The sequence below is a fragment of the Camelus bactrianus genome, chromosome 3 (assembly GCF_048773025.1).
Source record: "Camelus bactrianus isolate YW-2024 breed Bactrian camel chromosome 3, ASM4877302v1, whole genome shotgun sequence".
NCBI classification, from domain to species: Eukaryota; Metazoa; Chordata; class Mammalia; order Artiodactyla; family Camelidae; genus Camelus; species Camelus bactrianus.
In genome coordinates, this window is record NC_133541.1 from 62,228,062 (window position 1) to 62,234,452 (window position 6,391).

Sequence of the window (6,391 nt, forward strand, 5' to 3'; positions counted from 1 at the left end):
ATAGCTTCCTTTTATAAAGTTTTAGAATGATTTATAAATTTTTTATAAACATATATATATTTAGTCTTCCCCATTTTGTCTTCTCTTTATTGAGATTTTATCAACACAGAGGAAGTGGGGGTGGCTGCCTACTTTTTAAAGTTTTGTGTTTACAAATATGTGCATATGCATGTGTGTGTTTAGAAAAAGGTAATATTGTCTAAAATATGTCTCTAGAAGAAATCTAGTAGAAGAAAGATGCTGATGGCTAATGATAGGTAAATCTTAAAATGTGAGATTCACAATTTAAATTCTGATCTTGGACTAGAGATTTTGCTTCCAATAATGTTGTCTCAACTCATAATTTCAGATTCGTAAATATGTTTTTTAAACTAGGGAATTAAGATAGATGGGCCCTCATTCTGTGATCGTTTTTCCCATTCAAGAATCATAATTTCAATTCCTCTATCACAGTTGAATGCTTAAAATAATCAACACATACTATCAAACTTCTACAAAAACTTTAAAATGTCTAGAAAACTTTGCAAAATGAAGCTACACTTTTTCATTTAAAATATTTTACCTCAAAGAAGATATGTAAAAGCACCCAAATAGAAGCAGTAGCTACTAGATCATATTAAGCAGGTCTCTTTTGATGTGTATAATTAAGTCCAAGAGTAGTATGAAAGTGTTTTCTCTCCCTTTTGGCACAACTGATCTGGAATATCTATTTAAATTAGGACCAAATACAGTATAGCATTTCATAAAGCTCCCAATTTTGTACAATGCAGCAATTTTCTAAACTTCTGCAATCTCAATTGCAAATTAAATTTCTATGTCAGTGCCAGGTTAATTTCCCAAAAACAGTTTTTTGAAAATAGGTTTATTTAATGTTTCTTAGGCTAAGCACTATGCTAGGCAATTTTCAGGCATCATCTCATTAATTCTTACACCTATGAGGTAGATAGCATTAAAAATCTCATTTTATAAATAGAAAAGGAGGCTTGGGTAGATTATGCTATTTGCCCAAGGTTGCAACTGCTACTCTATGGTAGAACTGTGTCTTAGACACAGGTCATTTTAACTTCAAAACTCAAGCTACTTACAATCATGTACTTTTTCTTTTTTTAATAACTTAAAAAAAATTTTAATGGAGGTACTGGAGATTGAACCCAGGATTTCATGCATGCTAAGCACATGCTCTGCAACTGAGCTACACCCATTCCCCTATCACATACTCTTCTGTGTGAAAAATCTTCAACTTGGGTTCCTTGTTGCACATTAGACAAAGGAGAGGTTATAGAATCTCAGCTTAAGAAACAACAGTTCTCCCAGGGGACTTTTCCTTTTAGAGTGGTGGTCTTCTAGTCTCCTGTGAGTTTTCTCCCTATTCTCTGACAGCTCTAAGGCTAGTGAGGACACTAGGTGTTATGAGGTAAGGATAGTGTCTTACTTCTGTTTGTTATCTGTCAGCTCACAAGATCTTGCCTTTAACACAATAAAAGGGCAATTGACCTTTGATGTAGACTTACTTTTCTACCTTTCAGTGCAAGGATTTTCACAGTATGGTCCAGATCTGGACTTATTTAAGGTTTAGTTATTCAAGAAATACATTTTCACTGATCATCTACTATACACTTTTCTGATTTTCTTATTCAAGAAATTTATGAAGAAATGAAGTATGCACAAATATATTCCCTATGTACTAAATAAAAGATATCCAAAATTCAAGAACATCCTGAAAATATAGGGAATCCATTTACAATCCATGACCTTTTAATAATTTAAATGGAAAAAGAAAGCTACATAAGTTAATAGTTCCTTAGTTTTAGAGGCATCCAGCTTTTCAGGCCATATGGAGTAGAAAAAACAAAACTTACTTTATCACTCTAGTGGAATATCTACTTTAAAGCACTCCTAAAAAGGCTAACCTTGATCTAAAATATAAAATTAAGAAAAAGCATTTATTACTGCTTTAAACAACATATTCAATGTTTTCTTTCATATCATATCCTAGAAATATATTTCCTTAGAATCAGTCACTTTTTAAAAGTTTAATATTTCCTACTATTCCACCATTCCAGACCCGATTACACTGTTATGTTACCCTCTGGCAAGCTCTATGGAAAGTAAAACCTCATAACCCCTTGACAAATTTTCCTCTCTCTTCTTAACTGGAAATGAAAGAGTGAAAATTTGTGCTGAATGAGATCCAACCTGAGGTTCTGTCTACAAAAAAGAAACAGACATTTCAAACCCTTCCTCCTCTCTTTTTCTCCAAAAATATAAAGAGGACAGTTCTCCATGGGGACTTTTCCTTTCAGAGTAACAATACTTGAAAGTTGAGGATTCGTCCACTTGCACCACCTGTTTAAATGTCCAAGCCTTCCTTGGCCTATTGCAGCAAGTGGTCTGTAAATTTGAGCAAACTCGAATTTCTTGCATTCCTCCCACCTGCCACATTTTCTTAACTGAAAGCAAAGTGTTGCAATTGTATGTATTCCCGTGAGCCTGCAGAGATTCACAGAGTTCTAACAGACACTGCTTTACGTTTTTAAAATAGGACAAAGCAGTCTGAAAATAGTGAGGTTTTGGGGTAGATCTGTTTTTAAAAAGACTTAGATATGGTAAAATCAATCTAAAAACTGTTCCAGGCAGCTGAGAGACTAGGGATAACATGAGCAAAGGGAATAAAGAGAGCTCAGAAGAGCCAGTACCAGTTGCTAATACTTAATCTCTTTAAATAATGAATTAGCTGCTCATATCTACTGTGGCTGCTAAGAGAAAGCACTTTCTTTGTGGAGTGAAGTAAAGCTTGAATACCCATGAATTATTCAATATAAAGTGTGCCGGTTAAAATGCCTTGATATTGGAAGTCAAGTGTAAGATTATCTCTTGTCTGTCAAAAAGCATCTCTACTGTGTTACTGAGCCCTAGAAGAGGGGCCCAAGGAGTGAGAAAAGGAAGGAGGAAAGCCATCCGGAAACAACATAATAAAGCACTAAGCATTCAAAACGAGCTGAGAGCAGCCTCCTCACGGTGGGGGAACCTGTACTGACTTGCCCTCTTTAAGCACTGCCTGCAGTCACTACCTCCCTCTGTCCTCCAGGATGATGACATGGAAAAAGTGACTAATTCCTTTCCATCAGAGACAATAGATACTAATTCACCAGCCACTGCTGACTTAAAGAAATACTTTCCTTCCTAAGGTCTCTACTGAGGGTTGAGTGACGATCTTTTGATCAATTTAGAATTTTTAATGTAAAAGTGTTAACTAGAAAGCATACTGAAATGTAGACTATGGAAAAATTTTAATGTACACTATTTTAATATCTATCACACTATGAAGCAATGTCATATTCAGTTGCATATTTTTCTTTCCTGAATGGTCTTCCAGATTTGCCATTTTTCTGATAAACTCAGAGAAATAATTCGGTACACAGAGAAGTCAGAATCCCAAAATCTACCATGCTCCTTTTAAAAATTAAGTACTTGTAAATTGTATATGCTATGCCTTCAAAAAGCATTCATTAAGCATTAGTTATGGGAAGGCACTGTTCTAGGCCCTGGGAATAAAAAAAATCAATAAAGATAGTCCCTGCCCTCAAGATATTTGCAGTGTAGAAGGGAAAACAGATGCACACACATTAAATCCATGAAGTGTCATAGATGATATGACAGAACATCCCAAAGGAGTGAAGGCAATTTATTTGAGAGGGGAATGGAGACAATCAGAGAAAGCACATAGAAAAATATAATGCTAGAAGTTAGATCTGAAGGAAGATGAAGGATGTTCATCCAGGCACATTGAGGAAGGGGGCTTTTATTAAAGAGCACAGAGATGAGTAAAGCCAGCATGCTGAGAAAATTACCTGGTATGTTTGAAGAACAGCAGCCATCGGGGTGTGGATAAAGCATCATCTAGAGGCTGACAGGTGAAAAATGGGCTAGGCTATAGGCAGAAGGCTGATATGGATACCATGGCTAAGAAGTTTGCACTTTATCCTCTAAACAGCAAAAGATAATTCAAGGGGTTAAGCAGAAGATTTACATCTTAAGGTTCCTGTTAAGGAAGGTCACTCTGAAGTGGAGAGTAGCTTGAGAAAGTAGAAAGCTGGGAATGGGAGGCCCAGCAATGTTCTAAGAACCAATGCTACTGCAGCTGAGGTGAAAAAGAATAAGGATTGGTGACTAATCAACTGTAAAGAAAAACAGTGGCAGGGGGATCTAATTAAACTTCCAGGTATCTGATTCAGATGAATGGTACAAGTGTGATGCTTTCACTAGATAAAGAATAGAGTAACCAAAATAGGTTAGGAGATAGAGACAATGAGTTCAGTTTGGGATATATTCAACAGAGATATCCCAAAGGCATTTCAATATTGCAAACTTGAGCTTAAGTTGGCCCTGGCCAGAGGTGCAAATTTGACAGTCATCAGCTTGTACTCAGTGAGTAAAGACACCTATAGGGATGGATGAATTAACGAAAAAAGTGGATCAGGCTCTAGGGATTGAATAGGGAAACCAGTGCTTAAAGGGCGGGTAGAAGAAGACAGTATCACAAAGAAAATCAAAAATTCAGAGAAGTAAGAAAAATTTTAATGTAGGCTTGAAACTAAAGGATGAGGAAGTGTTAAGAAGAAAAGCAGCCAACAGATTCAAATGTTCCTTATTGGTCAAGTGTGATGAAGAGTAAAAATTATCTAAAGAGTTTGGCAATTAGAGGATCATTGGTGACTTTTTGTCATGGCAGCTAGTTTAGAGTGGTGGAAATAGAAACCAAGTTATCCAGGATTAAATAGGATGGTAAGAAATTCAAAACTGTTAGTACAGGCAGTTCTTTAGAGAATAGGTATAGCAGGTGGTATAATGGGTTGAACTGTTTCCCCTAAAAACAATAGGTTCAAGTCCCAGTCTCTGGTACCTATGAATATAACCTTATTTGGAAACTGGAACTTTGCAGATGAAATTAAACTGGTAAGCCCTGCACTTCGTGGTCTGTAGCAGCATTACTCCAATCTCTGATACTATCTTCACATGACTGTCTTCCTTCTGTGTGCCTCTAAATCTCCTCCTCCTTGAAAGGGACAACAGTCATATTGGATTAAGGGCTCACAGTACTCCAGTATGACCTCATCTTAACCAGTTACATCTGCCAAGACCCCGCCTCAAAACAAGGTCGGGGGGTTATGACTTCAACATACCTTTTTGGGGGATACAATTCAACCTATTACACTATTCCACAGACAAAGTAATCTAACAAATAGATACAGATATGGAAAGGAACATGGAAGATGATATAGCTATAGACATAGATATGGATATAAATAAATAGATAAATAAAATCATTGAGGCCCAGGTTTTTTGTTTGTTTGTTTGTTTGTTTGTTTGTTTACTCAATTCACACAGCAAGTTAGTACTACGGCCCACACTAGAACCCAGTTCTGCTGATTCTCACTTAGCTCTCATTTCTATATTGCCAACACCTCCATGCAACTCATTCAATGACTTCATTTGGTCTGGTGGATATAATCCAAACTCTTTAATATGGTCTAAGTATCCGTATGCCTCAACTCAAGTTACTTACCTTATTTCCCATGCCCAAAACACACTGACCTTTTTCTAATTTCATAAACTTGCTGGCCTCCTTCCTGCTTCAGTCCCTACTGCACAGGCTAATTCCTCTACATTGGAAGTGACACTCATTCCTTGGCCCCGCTCACTTATCTTTTCTTCACATCTCACCAGAAAGTCATTTCCTTAAGACAATCAATGTTGAGTGACAGGTTAAGTTAAATTCTACTTTTTTACTATTCTTTGGTATCCTTATACTTGAGAAAACTCTTCACGGTTACAACTAAGATTTTATGTGTTTAATGTATACCTTTCCTAATAGAGTGTAAGCTCTGAGAGGTCAGGAAATATGTTAATCTTCCTAAAATTCTAGCAAAATGTTCAGTGCTAAGCAGACATTACTAGGTACTTACTGACTGAAGCAGAGTTCTGACTTCTCCCCCATCAGAACGCTACAAGGCTATCTGGACACAGTGAAACACTTGGATCCCTGCTGTTTCTCTAATACACATTTGCATGGACTACTCTCTTTTTCCGGGACATTCTTACCCCACATACCTTCATAGCTTTTATTCCTTACCTTCTTCAAGGTTTTTTCCCCAATGTCATCTCAGTGAAGACTAGCCTGAATTTAAAATTATAACCTCATCTTCCTGACCCTGTTCTACTTTTTCTTTTATCCATAGTACTTATTACTTCCTAACACAATATAATTTACTCACTATTTGTCTGTTTATTGTCTGGTTTCTCCTACTAAAAATGTAAATTCTAGGGCAGAGATTCTAATCTTTTTATTCAATAATGTATCCTAACCACCAAGAGAGTATCTAGCATGTAG